Source organism: Lissotriton vulgaris, chromosome 4_1, assembly GCF_964263255.1.
Source record: "Lissotriton vulgaris chromosome 4_1, aLisVul1.2, whole genome shotgun sequence".
Taxonomy (NCBI): domain Eukaryota; kingdom Metazoa; phylum Chordata; class Amphibia; order Caudata; family Salamandridae; genus Lissotriton; species Lissotriton vulgaris.
In genome coordinates, this window is record NC_141691.1 from 798,725,185 (window position 1) to 798,745,495 (window position 20,311).

At 44.8% G+C, this 20,311-nt stretch overlaps 1 protein-coding gene across 1 annotated transcript in view; it reads left to right on the plus strand.

The window, feature by feature from the left end:
• LOC147722600 (glutamate decarboxylase 1-like) overlaps positions 1 to 20,311 on the plus strand; it is a 1,148,213-nt gene that overhangs the window by 224,716 nt on the left and 903,186 nt on the right. The window lies entirely within an intron of this gene.

A 20,311-nucleotide genomic window follows, 5' to 3' on the forward strand; every position in this document is an offset into this window, starting at 1 on the left:
AGTAAATATAGGTTTTCCTCATTTTAGAAACACTCAAATCATCCATAACATCTACCTTTCAGAAGTCACCAGACCATATGATAAGGCCTACCCTGGCAGTAGATGATGCCTGTACCTGAGATCAAATGAAGCTGTTGTGTGACAATAGAGAGCATATGATAGTTCAGTTCTGAAGAAGATATTGATTGTTCCTAAAACCCTCTGGAAAAGATGCCTCACTATTTTCTATACCACTCAGCTCTTAGGAGGGCTCTCCAGATCTTGTGCAGAAATACATTTTCTTGCAAAAACCTCCAGCAGAATCAGATACATTCCCAACATCAATAATCTCATACAAGACTGGGAAGCAAAATTGAAACATTCCTTACGGACCAAAAACACAGCAGCATTCACCTTCTCCCTAGGTCAAGAAACAGAAGATAAAATGGAAGAAGTGAAACTGCGCAGTTTCTTTTGAAGGTGCCCACCAAACCTCAATTTTATCTCAAATTCCTCCTTCATCACAACAAGCAAGTAGATTCAGAAGGCAAGAGGGTGGCAAGAGAAGAAGGAGCTGATGGGTCAGGACTGTAGTCCAGGAGGTACATATCCTGATTTAACTGGGGAAACAAGCACACGTTTACACCTACTGTAAGAAATTGAGCCATTGGTTGAGGAGGGTGGAAGCCTCACTCAGACAACAACCACCATCATTGGCTGGATGAACCACAAAAATCACTTAATTAATCTGTGCTTAACACTCTTGTAGCTTGCACAAAAGCACTCATCCTTAATTTAGACACAATGTAAAGTATGTATGCGGCACTCAAATAGTAATGAAGTGAAAACACAACACAAGAAGAATCCTAAACGAATTTGGAAAGTAGAGTAAGTTGTAATTCATAGACACCAGATTGACAAAAATGCAATTCTGAGAACAGGAGAAATGAACTTTTAAAATTTTTGAGTAAAAAGAATGCCTAAAAGCACAACGCAGCAACTGAAGGTATCTAGTTGTGCTGGGCTGGGACAAAGTCAAGAGTTTAAGCCAGCCATGATTGAGCGCAGGTCAGGCACATGACCAAGTTTGGTGCACTGGGGTTTGTACCTTATGTTGTTCATTCGAGGTCTGCATAGCATTTATTTGCAAAGCTTTGAGTCTCTCTGCATTGGTTCCAATTGAGCTTTCAGCGGTGCTACGAGGCCTTACGGAGCTTCACATTGCTTTGTATTGGTTCCAATGAAGCTCTCAGGTGTGCGGCCAGGATTAGCTGAGCTTCATGCTACTCTGGGGGGTTTCAAAGAAGCTATAAGAGTGAGGAAACAAGGGTTTGCTGGGCATGGTGTTGATTCCTGTCAGATTTAATGGAATCTTCATATAGGCTAGGAGGAGTTCTGTCTTATGCCATTCAAGTGTCCAGGTCCGGGGTTGGCCCTATTGGGGGGCAGGATTCACTCCAGTAGAGGCTAGCAGAAGCACTTCGAAAGGTCCAGTTAAAGATCTAGGCAGGTCCAGTTGCAGTAGGTCAACTGGGCAGTCTTATGAAGACCTCTGAAGCTTGTTTTGTCCCTGTAGCTCACACAGGAGGCCACCCAACTGGCCCTTTGGGGTGACTCTGGCTAGCCTTTGATGAAGCCAAGCAGGTCAAAACTTCCTTCACAGACAACAAGGAAGTCCTTTGAGCAGCAATGTTGTCCTCTGGCTGTAGGGAAGTCCTTTTTTGTAACTTCACTGGTCCAGGTTTGATCTGATAAGTTTACCTGGTGGCAGACTTTGTATGGTGGGACTCCTTGTCCTACCCCCACACCGCATTCTTGAACGTTTTTCCCCTTCCCTTTCCATGGCTACAAACTAGGGGGTGAAAAAGGACAAGGCAGGTCTGGTATCAGATTATTTTGTGTGTGTAGGAGGCAGGGACCCTTTGAATTGTAAGTGGAAATGGGCACAGCCCCTTCCCAGTCAGGATGGCAATCCTGTCGACACCTGAAGGAATCTGGCTCTTTATGTGATATGTCAGTAATCATATATACCATGTAAAGAGTCCAGGGGTTCCCTTACTAGTGGACAGGGTCTTGCTATGCAATCTCAAAGTGCTCTATTAGGAAGTAGTGTGGCCAAGTAGCCGTAGGCTTAACACAGAGGAGTGCAAGACATTTTCAAATACACACAATGATCAATAATCTTCTTTGAAGCTCGCCGGCCCAAAGAGGCTAATCAGCAGGTCATCCTCTGGGGGGCTTCCCTGGCCACGTGTACTGGCAGAAATAGGAGTGAACAGCACAGGGGCATATTTGATCATGCAGTTATACCCTCACATACAATATTCAGCACTTGCCTTAGAGTTCTCAGGCCTGCTGTAGGGGTGATGTACAATTATTACATGCAGTGTTAGGGACATGGCACATGGGGATGGGTGTTGTGCAGCCGCGGTCCATGCAGGTAACCTCCATAGGGCAGTGGGGCCGCGTGGGGGGGATTTCGAGGGACAATGCAGAAGGAAAATTAATTATTTATTTAATTTTCCCTCGTCATCGTCCCTCGAACTCCCCCCTACGTGGCCCCACCGCTGTTACCTGCATAGACCGCTGCTGGTGGCATGTCATGTTTTCAGTTTTATCTGCGCCAAGACACGCACCCTGCAATGGCAGATGTGCATGTGATTGGTGAAGGGTCCTCTTCAGCACTCAGAGTGTCTATTTTGTATCCCAGACCCTAGGTACCAGGGTAACATTTACCAGGGACTTACAGAGAGTCCTAAAGCTTTTATCAATTGGGGGAATAATTGTGCAGTTTTTTGGAAAGCTCTCCAAACGAAAGAGAATAAAACTAACCTTTCCTAACACAGTTTTCTGAGTGTAAGAACCCGGCTAGGCAATCTGCATTGGCATGGTCAGTCCCAGGTGTATGTTCCACTGTAACGTCCATTCCCTGTAGAGATATGGAACACCTCAACAGTTTGGGGTTTTCACCTTTCATTTGCATTAGCTATCTGAGAGGCCTGTGCTCAATTTAAACAAGGAGGTGAGAGCCAAACAAGTATGGCCTCAGCTTCTTCAGGTTAACCACAGCAAAAGCTTCCCTCTCAATAGCACTCCAGCGTTGCTTTCGGGGGAATAATCTCCTGCTAATGAAAGCAACAAGTTGGTCATTGCCATCATCATGGATTTCGGATAGGACCGCTCCTATCCCATTTTCAGAGACATCTGTCTGCGCCATGAACAGCATAGGGTAATATGGAGCTTTTAAAATGAGTGCTGAGCTCATTGCTAGCTTCAGGGTGTCCAAAGCCTTTTGACAGCCCTCTGTCCAGTTTACTTTCTTGGGAAACTTCTTGGAGGTCAGTTCTGTGATGGGGGCCACAATGGACCCATATCTCTTCACAACCCTCCTATAATACCAAGTCAAGCCAGGGAATGCTCTGACTTGAGTCTGAGTGGTTGGAGCTACCCAGTGAAGAATTGTCTGGTTCTTGGGTTGTAAGGGTTGAACTTAGCCTCCACCTACAAGGTGGCCCAATTATGCACTTGCTTGCCTTGATAGTGAGACCTGCACTTCTCAGATCAGCAAGGACCTTGCCAAGGTGGATCAGTTGATCCTGTCAGGGAGTGCTAAAGCAATATCGTCAAGATAAGCTGCACTAAAGGACTTCAGCCCATCAAGGATTTTGTTCACCAAACTTTGGAAGGTGGCAGGGCTATTTTTTAGTCAAAAGGGCATTACAGTGAACTGATAGTGCCTAGCTGTGGTCGAGAATACTGATTTCTCTTTTGCTCAATGGGTCGGACCTATCAGCCACTACTCTGATGTCAGATCAAAAGTACTGACATATTTGGCTGCCCCTACACTGTCAATTAGTTCTTCAGTCATAGGAAATGGCTGTGTATCAGTCTTGGTCACAACATTGAGGGCCCCTATAGGGTAATCAACGTTTACTCAGATTCTTTTACTCCGCGGACCTTGACCCCGCATACCATTACTCCGCGAGGTCTTTCACCTCGCATACCATCACTCCGCATTTTTTCACAATGCGTGTGCATATACCACGCATGCCTTTACAACGATTTTCGTTGTAAAGGCATGTAAGGTAAATGCACTTGCGTTGTGAAAAAGAAACGGATGGAACCAGGAGGAGAGTGGAACCACGACGAGAGAGAGGTAAGGGTTTTTTTGGGTTTTTTTGGGGGTGGGGGGTTTGTGCTGGGGTAGTGATTGTGTTGTGTAGTGTAGTGTTGTGGTGGTTGTGTAGTGTAGGGTCATGCTGGGGGTAGTGTTTTAGGGTTTAGGGTAGGGTTGTAGTGTTTGTGTAGTGTAGGGTCATGCTGGGGTTAGTGTATTAGGGTTTAGGGTAGCGTTGTAGTGTTTGTGTAGTGTAGGGTCATGCTGGGGTTAGTGTATTAGGGTTTAGGGTAGCGTTGTAGTGTTTGTGTAGTGTAGGGTCATGCTGGGGGTAATGTATTAGGATTTAGGGTAGTGTTGCAGTGTTTGTGTAGTGTAGGGTAATGCTGGGGGTAGTGTATTAGTGTTTAGGGTAGTGTTGTAGTGTTTTTGTAGTGTAGGGTCATGCTGGGGTTGTGTTTCAGGGTTTAGGGTAGTGTTGTAGTGTTTGTGTAGTGTAGGGTCATGCTGGGGGTAGTGTATTAGGGTTTAGGGTAGTGTTGTAGAGTTTGTGTGGTGTAGGGTAATGCTGGGGGTAGTGTTTTAGGGTTTAGGGTAGTGTTGTAGTGTAGGGTCATGCTGGGGGTAGCGTTTTAGGGTTTAGGGTAGTGTTGTAGAGTTTGTCTAGTGTAGGGTCATGCTGGGGGTAGTGTATTAGGGTTGTGTTGTAGTGTTTGTGTAGTGTAGGGGCATGCTGGGGGTAGTGTTTTAGGGTTTAGGGTAGGGTTGTAGTGTTTGTGTAGTGTAGGGTCATGCTGTGGGTAGTGTTTAAGAGTTTAGGGCAGTGTTGTAGTGTTTGTGTAGTGTAGGGTCATGCTGGGGGTAGTGTATTAGGGTTTAGGGTAGTGTTGTAGTGTTTGTGTGGTGTAGGGTCATGCTGGGGGTTGTTTTAGGGTTTTGGGTAGTTTTTTTGTAGTGTAGGGTCATGCTGGGGGTAGTGTATTAAGGTAGTGTTGTAGTGTTTGTGAAGGGAAGAAAAGTGCTTTATGGTAGTGTTGGGGGGTCGTGCTGGGTAGTGTAAATGTAGGAAATGTAGGAAAAGGACTGTGTGTCGAGGGTGGTGGTGCAGGGGTACTACATTAGGGTGTAGGGTAGGGTAGGGTAGGGTACTCTCACTCCCCTTTAAAACTTTTACAATGAGTATACTTTTAACATTCATGCCTTTCAATTGTAAAGGCATGCTTGGTAAATGTATATTTGTTGTAAAAGTTTGCGTTGTGTTAATTTGCGTAGTGATAGCATTTGCAGAATAATTTTTGTGGAGTGATGGTATGCGGGGTATTTGTATGCGGAAAAATGTCACATATTCCCCTATAGTCCGCACAAAACCCCATCTCTTCTGTTCCACCCTGGGTGTGAGGTTTGGGGACTAGGACAGCTGCGCTGACTCAAGGGCTCTCAGAGTGTTCAATGACTCCCAATTCCAGCATCTTGTTTACTTCAGCTTTGATGCTCTATTTGACTTGATCATACTACCTGTACATTTTCAACAGGATGATCAGCAAACACTTTATTTTTAGACACAAATTAGGTTACGTAAATCATTATTCTCATTGCATTCAAATATAAGAAATTTCATGGAGACATGTAATCAAATTTCTCGATAATCTTTTATTATTTTTATGTGCTTCACAGTGTATCCTGTAAATTTTGTTTTTGACAGGTAGGCTGTCCTCAGTATCCACATCATATGTACACCAGTTGGTCTGATCAGAGGTCAGAGATAGAGAAGAGCTCAGAATACTGATATAGGACTTGCCTGCAATCAGTCTGCTGTTGAGCAGTGAGGGTGTCTGACAAGACCACTCCTTCAACAGACCCATCTTTAGGGTTTTTAAAGAGGAGATAGGGAGAGGTTCCCTCTCTGCTGCTTGATCCTCATCTGTGACCATCAGCATGGTCACTTCAGTCCTAAAATGATAGGGTTTAATTTTAAGGTGGTTGACATAGATGACCCTTTTGGGCTTTCCTGCTACTTTCAAGGTCCACCAGATAGGTTACCTCCCCTTTTCTCTGTAGGTTAGTGTATGGCCCACTTCATTTGTCCTGGAGAGCCCTAGGAGCCATAGGCTTCAAAACACACCTTCTGCCCTGGTTGGAACTTCACCATGTCAGCCTTTTGGTCATACCAGAGCGTCTGGAGCTCTTCGCTGGCCTCAAGTTGCTTATTTGCTTTTTTCATGTACTCAGCCATTCTGGAGCAATGGCCAAGCTCATAATCCACAATGTCCTGTTTAGGCACTTTGAGAGGCCTCTCCCATCCTTTCTTTACAAGTTTACAAGATACAATGGGCCCCTCACAGGACAACCAAACAGAGGTTCATAGGGGGAAACCCTATTCTTCCCTGTGGCACTTCCCTGTAGGCAAAAAGCAGGCATGGCAATAAGATATCCCATCTCCTTCCGAGTTGTCAAAGGAAACCCCAACCACTGGAAGTGGAATTAGGGGGATTTTGTATGGCCATGTGTCTTGCCATTGGCTTGACAGGTGGCTCAGGAGTTAATAAACTCCACCTTCTGGGATATACCTGGCCAATAGAAGTGGTTCATCGATCTACTCCAAGTTTTGGTCTGGCCTAGAGGCGATAGGCCAGTGTGAGGAGAAATTGTATAAACTGCTGAGGCACTACCACTCTCCTAGTAGCATCAGGTGAGGAGTTTCTGGCCTCAGTGTAAAGGAGTCCCTCCTCCCAATAGGTCCTGTGGGAGCCACTGACACTTTCCTTTTCCTTATCAGCAGTATGCTGACTCAAGCTTTCAAGAGTGGGATAGGTGCTCTGCCCCTGGCACAGATATTCCCTAGAGGGTCGCCAAGGGGCCAAACGCTCTATTAAGTAAGGCCCAAGCTCTTGGGGTTCAGTTCTCTCTAAGGTTGACATTTGTTCTTTCTGAGGAGAATGGACCTGATCTGGTATCTGTTGGTTTCCCAATATTCTTGCACTTTCGCTTGGAAGGTTAAGCCATTATCTCGAGCTCCAACCTTTCTTTTTCCCCTGGGCTGCCAACCTTAGTCATAGCCTGTTGGAGTGTGTAGCCAAAAGGGAGGCGGGACTTAAGACACAAGAAATAAAGAACAATCAATTTTTGGAAAAAAATTATAGCAGATTTAAACAAGAACTTGGGTAATACCAAGCAACCGGGAAGAGGCCCACACTCAGAGATCAATGAAGAATACCCAGGTCCCTGACACAAAGTAAACGAGCTCTTAATGAAGGCAAAAAAGAAAGGTATCTACTTGTCACAGATGTCCTCCATCCCTGACTTGCGAGCCACATATAAGAAGAAAGTCTGGGAGTTGAAAAGACAGTGGACGGAAAAGAACTGGCGGGCAGCGCCAGGAGAAGCCCGGGACAAGGGTGGGGCCGTCTGTGGCCGTCAGGGGCCAGAAGAGGCCGGGCCGGGACACTCCCTTAACATCCACAATGGGTAAGAGGAAGCAGGCATGCCGCGGGGATGATGAAGGGAAAAAAGCGAAGTACCCCAGAAAGTCAGAATCAATAATTTCGTACTTAACATCAGCGGTGGGGGTTTTGACTAAAGAAATTGCTAATGCTGAGAAAGAGCTTAGTCTGGGTGACGCTGAGGTTGACCCGGCATTAGTTTTAGATCATAGTCGGGTTATACCTTTGGAGCCGAACATTGTGATTACAAAACCCCACTCTGTAGCGGATTTGCAGCAAACTGTATTACCAACTCCATTGAATACACCTGGCCATCAGAAGGGCACAACGCATGGTGTTCCCCCACATAAGTTACATAGAAAGCGTAAATCACTTAAATTAGCTGGCAGGAGGAAAAAGCCCATGGCTGAGACTATTCCAACCGACCAATGTCTTAAGGACGAAATCGGGAAAATGGTAGAGGACCTGTTTACTTCACGATTGGAACCTGTACTTGTGACTATTGCCAAAGATATCATGGACACACTCAATACCTGCGTAGCTGGGCTATTGTCTAAATGCGAGAAAATTGACTTACTCCTTAAACAGCATACAGGGGCCAAGGGGCGTTCTACTGAGTCTCAAGCATCAGTTGTAAATAGGCCTATGGTTGACACTGTGAATGTGGATCATATAGCCACTAGGGCTAGCAGCTCTGCTAGGGCTGTAGGCATTGTTGGGCAGCCACCTAATAGGGATGGGGCGGGGAGTTTTATGTCTGGAGCAAGTATTAGGAGTAGCCAGGTACAAGAGAGTATTGGGCAGTCCCAACAACATGGTATAAACCTGGACTTGCCCCCGGAAGCTGCCCCTCTGGTGGCCGTCTTTACCGGGGTGCCACCGGTAAGGGGGGGTACCAACGAAACAACCCACGACCTTATGAATCAAGCTAGGCAGTGGTGCTTACAGTTCAGCACTGGAGGAGCTGACATCACACGCTCTGTTATTATGGCAAGGAGGGTCTCTTGGGTTGGGCGTTGTCCAAAAAACATCCCAGGGGATTGCGTGGTGGTAAATTTTAACAACCGGGCTAGTGCTGAAAGATTATTCTGGGACGCTTCAGACCTCGATAACAAGGGTATTAGACCACTCCCTCTGGGTTTTTTTTTCCCCCAGTAAGGCCACATAGACATTATCAGCCATCTAACTGGGAACACCCTCCCTTTAACAACAAGCATACGTCATTATATCAGGCCACTGAAAGCCCGCAGATGAGACCTGCACAGGGGTTGCCACGTGGGGTGGAAATTGCACCTACAATTACAGTACCTGTTTCCCCGTCACATTTTCAACCTAGGGGGGAGTTAAGACTATCCAATTGTTTTTCTCCTCTGTCTCAGATGGAGTCGAACGATTGACTACCTACTGGTACTTTAGGGCAAGGGGTTGAGGCAGGTGCCACAAGCCACGCAGCAATATGTCAGACAGCTTCATGTAAACTTTTGAGCTGGAACGTGGCAGGTATTAGATCTAAAAGCACAGACCCCATATGGCTGAAGTTTATAAGGCAGTTCGACATCCTTGCCTTTCAGGAAACCTGGGATGCCGTTTCTAGTTTTATATTGGACGGTTACCACAGTTTTACCATTCCTGCAGTCCCAGGAATCGTGGGGAGCCCAAAGGGGGCTTGCTTTTTCTCATTTTGTTAAACCTTGCTGGCACTTTTAAAAAACTTGATGCGGAGTCTGGTAATTTTTTAATAGTTGAATGGACCGTCTCCGACCAGAAATACTTGTTAATAAACTTATATAATGCCATGGAAGGCTCACATCAGAAGGAGCATTTTAACACCTTGGATCAATTTTTGTCAGTCTATAAGCTCAATCAGATTTGTGTACCAGAGGTGTTACTCTTGGGAGATTTTAACATACATCCCTGTTTATGGGACTGTTACGGAGTTGAACATGTTGGGTCACTGAGTGGGGGGGTTCCCCATTTTGAGCATAGTAAACAGGGTGAAGCTCTTGAGGAACTCCTTTCCAATCTGAATCTCTTTGAACCGGGTAAGGAAGAGGAGAGGGAGAGAGTCCCCACTTTTATAGGACGGGGAGCAAAGTCGGTCATCGACTATATTTTTTTATCCCCTTTAGTTCTGGCCAAGACTCTGGCGTATGGAGTGGTGACGTCGACCTTCAGTGACCACAACCCGATTTTATTGGAAGTCGAGTTGGGGGGCACGTTTGACATCAATGAATCAGGGAATTTATCTACAAAAGATCAAGGTAGACGGATCAAATGGGACAATGTAGTCCCAGAGGCTTTCTTTGAGGACCTAGCTATCAAAGCTGAGGCTAATCTTGCCATCTGCCTGGACGGTTCCGCCCTGGGTGCGGAAACCATAACAGCCTATGTAGCAAAATGTAAGCTAATTGCTAAGAATTTACAGGTGGATGGTAGAGCGCATACAAGGAAGGCCCATAAATGGTTCGATAACTCTTGCTCAAGGGCCCGTGGGGCTCTTCTTGTGGCCCTCAAGAAGAGCCCGAGGGACAGGGTCCTAGTTGCTTCCCTCCGCAAGGAGTATAAACTCGCCATCAGTACGCGTAAACACAAACTAAAAGAGGAGGCCTGAGACAACCTTCTATCCATTGATGTACTAAGGGATAGTAGGAAGTTCTGGTCCACTATAAATCAGCCGTTCTTCTCAGAAAATGATAACTTAGACACGGACTGTGTAATTCCCGAAGCCAGTTGGCTCCAACATTTTAGGATTATCTATGATGACAAGGAGCATAGGGAGTTACCTTCAGTAAGTGCCGCTACTGCTCGGTTTACTAACCCTGTTATATTTGAATTAGCCGAGGTAGAAAGGGCTATTAGAGACACGTCAAAACATAAGGCTCCAGGCCCCGATGGGGTACCTGCTGACCTCTATATTATGTATCCAAATTTTTGGGCGAAGATCCTCACTAACGTGTTTGATGCGTCATCTTTAGTAGGTTTCCCACCCTCTTGGGCCACATCGGTCAAAGTCCCCATTTTTAAAAAGGGGAATAGAGGGGACCCTGCCTGTTCTAGGCCAATCTCCCTGTTAGACTCTGCTGTAAAAATCCTGGGCAGAGTCATTCTACAGAAACTGGGAGATTGGATGTCGGGCAGGGGGGTGCTCTCTAATCTCCAGTATGGTTTTAGAGAACACAGAAGTACCATGGACCAATGCTTAAATTTACACCTTCTGATAAGCAAATATACGATAGGAAAAGATGGTCTTTTATACTTGGGGTTCATGAATTTATCATCGGCGTTCGATTTGGTGAACCGTTCAAAATTATGGCGAATCCTGCGTGAAATAGGTATAGAGGCACCCTTGGTTAATTTTCTTAGTGACCTTCACCAGGACCTCTCTGCCGCTGTTAGGGTCACGCAGGAAGGTCAGTGTACTGGTCAATTTAGCTCTAGATGGGGGGTCAGACAAGGCTGCATTCTGGCCCCACTCCTTTTTACGATTTACATTAATGCCCTCGAAGTATCCTTGGCCGGGGCTAGCGTGGACATTCCGCGTTATCGGGGGATCGGGTATCCCAGTCCTCCTTACGCGGACGGCGCTGTTTTAATTGCACGCACAGGTCTGGGCCTACAGAGGCTGCTGGATGACTTCGGCAGCTTCATGGAGTCTCTTGACCTAAAAGTCAATAGTAACAAATCACATGTAATGGTGGCTGGGGTGCGTAGGAAGAACACTAAGGTTAAAACATTTACTTGTTTGGGCGCGGAAGTAACGAGGGTCCCAGTGTTCACCTATTTGGGAGTGCTCTTTGACGAGAAGGGCAATTGGGGTTCCCAGCAGAAGCAGAAGTGTAACGTTGTTGCAATATCTACAACAGCCCTTCTTAGCTTCTCTAAGAGGTTGGGAGCAAGGCCCATGGAGGCTATGCTCAAAATATACAAATCCAAGTGTTGTGCGATCGCCTCTTATGGGGCAGCTATATGGGGTTACGCACCTTTGGGTAAAATACAAGTGGTAGAAAACAGGTTTCTTAGATCCCTGTTAGCGGTACCGCAGTCGTCCCTATCATTTTCTGTACATTCTGAATTAGGCTTGGGCTATATCACAGACCACCTAAAAGCGGCCCCCTTGATTTGCTGGGCAAAGACATGGCTTAACGAGGAGATTACCCTTAATCACCTAATCCTAAAAGATTGTCTAGCCCTCGAGAAGGTAGATAGAATCCCATGGCTGGCGTACGTTAGAGCGGCGTGCGTCAGACTGGGACGACCCGAATTATATACACCCCCGGAGGGAATTAAGGCAGAGGATTTGGCTGGTTTAAACACAATCTCCGGATCATGTTGGAGGCAGAAAGGGAGGAGTTGGAGCTTAGAAAACTGGGTGCGAGAAGTATTTATGTTATACAGACTTCTCCATCTATTGAACCTTATCTGAAGATCGTCACTAAGCCGTTTCATCGCTTTTTGCTGATTAGATTTAGGTTCAATATAATCCATCTCACCTTGGGCACATTCCCGCAATGGGGGAAACCGGAACACACCGCACCATGCTCCTGTGATAGTTTCTCTACACAGGACACACTCCATCTTATAATGTTTTGTGAGCACTCTTCCAAGGCGCGTAAAAAATTCTTAAACCCTATTTTACGAGAAGCTGGATTTGTTCAAGTAAGGCCTGCGCTCTTATATTTGCAAATGCTGAGTAGTGTGCGTGTTATCTTTAGCGTAGCAAGATTTTTGGTGGCTGCAGCCCGGGTAAATAATAAAGGACTTATTTGCACGTAACCGCTTAGTAGGATGCAGAGGGGGCTTATGGGTTCTTAACCCAAAGATATATAATGATGCACTTTAAATTGTAAATATGGTATCCCATTTTCTTTGATATGAGCTAAAGGGTTTGTTTTAAACATTGGCCTATTAATTGTTGGATCTACGTATTGTAAATAGTGTAAATACATGAACGATAACAATTGAATGCCTATTTATTCTTTTTAACTATTTTATGTACGGTGGATGTATGTACTGCTGCTTCTTTTATGATTTTAATTAATCGAAATAAAGATTTTTGACTGACTGACTGACTGGCTTAAAGTATTCTCACTAATTAAAGAAAATGATAACAGCAAGCTATGGCAATATATTAATAGTCTGAGCTCTGGAAGCCAGCGCAAAGAAAATAGCTCTGCCGGCAACATGTGGGAACAGTACGTGAAGGGTCTGAACACTAGTGGATCAAACAAGATGGGCTTCCCCAGCTCAGAGTGGTCACGGGCGGCAGCTATAACAAATAAAACTCAGAGCATATTAGAAAGAAATTACAGTACCTAGTCAGCCCATCACTCATACAGTGGAGCAGACTGTAAGGTACATTAGGGTGATAAGAACCGATGGGGTCCCTGGCCCAAATTGCATTCCCGCCCTAGTCTTCAAAGCCGCTCCAGAATTTTCTGCATCCATCCTTACCCCGCTATACAATCATTCATTCTTCACAGCAATTCTACTAAAATCCTGGAAAAGCTCGGTCTTATATCCAATATACAAGAAGGGAGACAATTCGAACCCTGCTAATTATAAGCTCATAGCACTGCTTGACATTGAAGCTAAGGTTTATGCCCGCCTATTATTAAGGGACCTAGAGGCGGGGTGGACAAGAACAGTATCCTCCCGCCTTTTCAGACGGGCTTCAGGGCAAATGGTTCCACCATGGACAACATCTTAGCGCTCTCCTACCTCTTGAAGCAAGCTGTATTGAGTAATAAGCGGCCCCTGTTTTGCTACTTCATAGACCACTCAACAGCCTTTGAGAGAGTCAATCGAAGACGGTTATGGGTAAAACTCAAATTTCGGGGGATCCCGGAAACAATGCTTAAAGCAATAAAAGCTCTCTACGAGGGGACATGGGTCAGGGTTAAACTAAGTCCAACAATCATAGCCCCAAGTATTGAAACTAACACCGGGCTAAAGCAGAGATATGTTTTGGCCCTCCTTCTATTTAACTTGTATACAGCAGTCTTGGGGCCAGCCTTGAAAGACGCCAGCCTAGTACCACCAAGATTGGGGAAGTTGACCCTGGGACAGTATGCTGACGATACAGTGGTCATGGACCACACTAGGGTGGGGATCCAAAGAGCATTAAATAGTCTTGCAGTGTACAACAAGGAAAATAGCCTACAGATCAATGAGAGCAAGACCAAGATAGTAATCTTTGGTAAATTCCCTCACAAAAAACAAGCAACAATGTCTTTGGGTGAGCACTGAATCAGGACAGCTACATCCTTCAATTACTTGAGGGTATGGGTGATAGAGAGGGTCACAGCAGCCTAACACATAAAGGAGTTAACACCGAAAATTAACAAAGCAATTCTGTCACTCAGATGTCTAAGCCTTTGCCTAATAAGTCGATCTACAGAACCCATGCTGACTAAACTTAGGGCAAAACTAATTCCATCAATCACCTACAGTCACTTAGCCTTCCCAGGAGCACTTGAGAAAGTCATCAAGGCGGCCCAGATAAAAGCTTACAAGACCGTGCTACAAGCTCCCTGACAAGCAGGGAACACCAGGCTAAGGCTGGAAATAGGACTGAACAGACTGGACTGGCACTACAGGGGGACCTAATCAAATATTACATCAGAGTACTGAAAGCCCCTGAAAACAATCTTAAATATTTTTTTAACTAATTTTCAGGGCAGAGGGCTCCCCATGGCACTTTAAGTTGGATCAAGTAATAGACCAACCGAAAATCAAGGCGAAGAGCGTGCCCCTTCACCAAATCCCTTATTCTGCCTGGGCCAAAGCTGTGAAGCGCCAAGTCCAGACCATCTCGTTTGAACTGGATCGATCCTCACTCGGGTACAACTCTCTCATACTGGCCCTGGTTCAGTCATATACTCCTGGGAAAGTTCAACCATATTTGCGAGACTCACTCTCAGCCTAAGCAAGAAAGAAAATTCTGTACTTGCTCCTCACGGCCCTCAACATTTCGGATTTCAACCCAAAATGGGCTCGTACATACAACATCATCTCCTGCCAGTAATGCAATTACAAGTAGCAATCTCCCATTGGGAGTTGTCCCCCAGTGCACCGCGTTGTGTGATACCCGAAGGTATAATAAAGTTCAAACAAACACCAAGTTCATTCCAAATTTATGTTGTAATTTGTAATATTCGAATTTTCATTCCAAATTCATTTTTTATTGAATATGGTACAAGTATTCCTTAACATCAGTAAATACATCCACGGTTTTCCTTTCTACATCCCTATGCATTTCGGGCTTATCCAGCCCTTCATCAGGGGAATAGTCTGTAAATGAAAAAATAAAAACGAACTGTTTTCAGGGATGATATCGCCTATGTATTAATATATAAACAAATCTCCAATCATGTTCAAATCATCTCTGAAATTTTACATATAAATGATGTGCCAAAAGAAACAGTCATGAAGTGTACCAGTTCAGTAATCATTGGGTTAAAATATCATAGTGAAATAGATCGTACAACCGATAAAAGAGAAAATCGTCACCACAGAGAAAAGTTAATAAAACAAATGCCGTGATATATCAAGTATAGTCTAAAAAAATCAACACCCTGGTGACCGAAAGTACCAGATTCAAAGTGTCTGTAACATTTAACGAAACGCCCAAGACGGATACTCGCTAAATACGTGATGTTAATACGCTGAGTATCATCGCTGAGTATCATCAAATGTTGCTGGTGTATGCTGTTAAGGACCTTGTCTCTCAGTACCCAAACACCTTCACCCTAATCCCATTTAGATGTGGCTGCTGTTTGTATTTCTCCAGGTTACTGGTCCAGACATCCAGGGCAGCTACCTCCACCCCACCCTCTGAGACTTGAGTTGCCTCAGTGGGCTCTCCGGCATGGTCAGGGCTCACCTTTGAACCCATCTAGAGACTTACTATTGCATACTGCCGGTGCGCTAGAGACAGTCTTTTTGTTGGGAAAGCTAGGGTCTCCAGTTCGGTGTTCAAGTGCCTAACAAGCAAGCCTTTTTGAGACCCCAGCTTTTATTGTAGTACCTACCCTTAGACTGTGCAGAGTTTCTGGGTTCACTTTCCTGAATTATTTTTGGGGGGACTCTTTGCCTTAATCTTTGGTTTGCTCACCATCTTTCCCTCGGGGGGCTTAGCAACCCCTTTCTTTTGGTCACCCCCCCAGCAGTAGTTTTGGTCACTCTAGTCTTGACCTAGTGGTTTGCCTTCTTCCCCAACTCTTAAGGAGAACATGGACCTAGATCTACCAGGTACTGATGTTACTTCTCTTGATAACAATTATGTATCAAATGCTCTTTCATCAATAAATTGTAAAGTCCATTATAAGCATGCATATTGTTACCTTTCAACTAGCCACCTATTGTCTTTTCTGAAAAATCTACAAAATCTACCCAGGACTAACTCTTATTTTTTCAATCCATCTGAACCTAAACCTGTGTTCATCAGTGGTGAATCCAAAGCCCTCAATCACGGTGTCCTTGAGGAGGTCATAAGACTCAGCATCTGCCTCATTCAGTGTCTGGAGCCTATCCCCACACTTTCCTAGAAAGAGCTTCCAAAGAAGAGAGCCCCTAAATTTCTTGTTCAGCTGTCTCAGTTTACAGGCCCTCTCAAAGGATGTAAACCATTTGGTGATATCACCACCCTCTGAGTATTTAGGGACAATCCCTTTGGGGTTTTTAGGGTCAAAACATTCCTCCCTAGTAACAATTTTTCTGCCACCAGAGCTAGCACCTAGACCCAACTCAGATCTTTTTTTTCATATGGCCAGGAGTTCAGCTCTAATGCTATCCTCTTGGCCAGTTTCTGAAGATCTGCGTCTTCAGTGTCTATCTCTTATTGAATACTAGTAGTAGTGCTCCCAGTGGTGTTGATTTATGTTTGATTACTGTTAGAATCCTCATCCACTTCAGCATCTACCTCACCTTCTCCAAGGGGGGTTTCTCACTCAGCCACTGACAGCCTTTTCTGCAAACAAATTTTGTAGATGTGCTTTTGTGGGTCCAGGCCCCATTATGACTAGACCCAATGGTGAGGTTTCAGGCTTTGCAGAGTATCTTAAGTTTTTTCAACTTAAGGTTCTTATAGAGCCCTAGGTTGAGCTCCTGGGAAGAACCTGCTACACCAACCATGGTTTAAATTTAGTTGGGAGCTTTTTAAAAAGTCACAAAATAATGCTAAGTGCTCTCTAAAGGGCCTAACTCAATCAAAGACCTTTTACATTTTAGATAGTTTTGCAGACAGGCTTAACCAAGACAATCACAGAAATGTTAACCAATTTAGAAAAATTCAAAAATTGACAAAAGTATTTTAATCTAAATACAAATGTGGATTCCCTTGTGGATCACTTATCAACCAAGTGGTGCAGAAAATGTCACGTCTCCTACCCCACCGGGGCACCACCAATGTAGGAACCTGGCTCTTAATGTGATGTATCAATAATCTGATATACTGTGTCAAGGGGTTCCTTTACAAATGGACAGGGCCCTGCAATGCCATCCCAAAGTGCTGTATTAGGGAGTAGTGTGGTCGAGCAGCCTAATGCTTAACACAGAAGAGTGTAATACATTTGCAAATACACACAATGAATAATAAATTACGCACATTACTCAAGAAGGATAGCCACACCAATTTATAAAAAATACCAAGTACCTTTATATATCTTTAGGCATCAGAGAATTATCATTATGGTAAGTATGTTTTTAAGTATAAATTATTTTCACTTTAAATAGTGGACACAGTTTAATTTCTGAGTTCTGCAATGTTGTCCTATGGAACAAGATCTGCAAACAGGTAGAGTACATCGACTTACAAGACCAATCTCCAGAAGTTAAGGTGAGTGGTGAGCATGGTCCAAGGAAGCACCACCAGCGACACAAGGGTGGCCAGATGCAGGGTGCAAATCAGCATCGGGAGTCCAAGCTTTTTGATGGGAATCGGTCTCTGTAAAAAGAGGCTGCAGACTCCGGCTAGGAAGCCTGTCAGGCTGAACCAGCAAGTGGACTGACGACTTGTAATGTTCGAGGACGGGGAGACACTTCTTGTCCTCTTCTCCAAGGCCCTGGGGCGACGGGTGTAGCGGTGTCTTTAGGCATTTGTTTTTTCTTTACCAGAGCAGTTGCTGTAGAGGGGACTAGCTCCCAAGTTTCTAGAGTCACAGCTGTAGAACGAGTCGACTTGCTGTTTTCAACTAATTATGCATAAAGGCCAACAGGGTTTGTACCAGGTCAGCTGCTTCTTCTCTCTTCTTGGCTTTTGCGGCTTTTCCGTGTCCTCTCTCTTCTTAGGTAATCAGGATCTACTTTTTTGGTGACAGGGGCTCCCCTAAATACTGAATTTAGGAGTGTTAGGGGAATGTAGGGCACTGGCAAATGGGCTACTGACCCTTGGGGTCACTACACCCCCATATGACCACAGGTTGTGGGAAGTGAGCATAACCCTGTCTGAGAATTCCTAAGTATGCCATCACAAAGATGGGTACTTCTGAAAAGTCGTATGCACCTCACAGTAACCCACCTTAGGGGTGGTACTAGCCTGGCACGCCTACCTGATTAGCTAATTTTCCCGCCTGTCCAGTTGCCAAGGCGGCTCTGGACAGGGGCGCAGAGTGGCTTCCGTTTCTGCAAGAGGAGCCAGATATGCATTCAAAAGGTGGCAGCTTCTTTGAAACTAGCTGGCCCATGGATGCTAATCAGCAGGTCCTCCTGTCAGAGGGGGTGTTATACCCTTTTCCCGGACAGGCCTTTGTTCTGGATCTCATGAGAGCAAAGGCTGTAATCCAAGGAGGTCAGAACAGTGTCTCAGGTGGAGGGCTGACACAAACAAGTCAGCAAGCACACCAGGTGCTGGTTGGTTTTCAGGGGACACCTCTAAGGTGCCATCTGGGTGCATGTAATGATCAAGCCAACACTGTCATCGGTGTAGGTTTACCAATACGAGATCTTTGTTTTTAAACATCCTAATTTTCAGTAAAGCCATCATATAGCTGGGGAACTTGTTTTTACCAGTGTCTAGCACATGTTTTAAAATGGCTTTGTTGGTCACTTGTACTGGCGGAAATAGTACTAAACAGCACAGGGGCATATCTGCTCCTACAGTTAATAAAGTCCTACTGTAGGAGTGTCTTACAAATATTACATGCAGTGTTAGGGATATGGCACACAGGGATATGTGACGCATCATGTTTTCAGTTTTGTCTGCACCAAGACACGCACCCTTCAATGGCATTTTTGCATGTGCTTAGTGAGGGGTTCCTTAGGGTGGCCCAATTGGTGCTGCAGCACTTAGGGACCCTCTTTAGTACCCCAGGACTTTGGTATCAGGGTACTATTTACTAGGAGTTTACAGAGAGTGCTAAAGGTTTTGCCAATTTAAGGAACAATTATACAGTTTTGGGAAAGAGCTCTGGCGGCCTGGATAGCAGGAACCCAGTTCACTTTCAATCGAAATAATATACCAGCCAAAAAGTGAGGGTGACCATGTCAAAAAGTGACACTTTCCTCCAAAACCTTTCCTCCTTTGTGTTACTGTCTGGATGCAATACACAAATCTCAACAGCAGAGCCCTTCACAGTCATATGAACCAGGACACTAGCAGAAGGCACAGTTGGTTGGAACAAGAAAATGCAAACTTTCTAGAAGTGACATTTTCGTAATTGGAACTCAAAATCCAACTTCACCATTAAAGAAAATTTTAAATTACAATTAATTTGGGTGTTAACAGCATATCTGTATCTGTTAATCAAAGGTTAGCCCTTATTAAATGTAATAAGGTAACCCAGTGCTAGTCAATGGGAAAGATAAGCCTTACCACTGTGGAAAAATAACTTCAGGAGTTTTTCAATGCCAAGACATGTAAAACGTAAAGCACACATGACCTACATTTTAAATTTATTGTACCCTGCCTTGTGAGCCTTTAAGGCATGGGTCTCCAACGAGTAGCTTGTGAGCTACAAGTAGCTCACGAACATCATTGAAGTGAAGCTCAACTCAGTGTATCACTCAGAGGTTCATAGGGTTCATGCAAAGTAAAGAGGACAATACTACTCATCTCAAGAGCCTAAGAGTGGCAAATAACCAAGAGCAGGGCCTCTTGCTAACTCACAAAAACACACTCTGTTGACCTACACGGTCTGCAATGTGACCATAAGTATCTACTCTCAATGTAGCAGTCACAAGGAATTTTGACATGTTGTAGGGCCCACTCAGTCACACTATATGTGTGAACAATGGGCCAGGAAAGACGAGAGCCAGCAGTTGTCAAAGGAGGAACTAGAGCGTAGTCACCTAAGAGTGGGCCAACAGGAGCCAAAGAGAGAGTGTGTAAATTGTGTGCATGACCAGCCCAGGAGCTGAGGAAAGCAGGGGCTAGATCCAGAGAAAAGATCCACTTCTAAGCCTCAATTTGGATTTATTTGTGTCTCTATACATGTATGTGCATTTATTTTTGTATCCGTCTGCGTATATTTTGCATTTTATGTGTCCCTGATAAATATGGATGCACTCTGGAAGCTAGGCCTGGTGCCCATTCCTGGCATTGTAGTGGCCCTGGCATAGTAATAGTCATCCTTGGCACATTTTGGGGCTTCTTGTCTAGTTGTGCAGACTTGCAGTCATCATTGACATTTTGTGAGAATGACTGAACTAATATTGGCCACCTCTAACATAATGGCCATGGCTGATTATTGTGAGCATCCTGGCCATAATGATGTCCAGACTTGGCACTGTGGTGCCTCTGGTGTAATGGTGAGCACTATGAGTATATTAGAGGCATTCT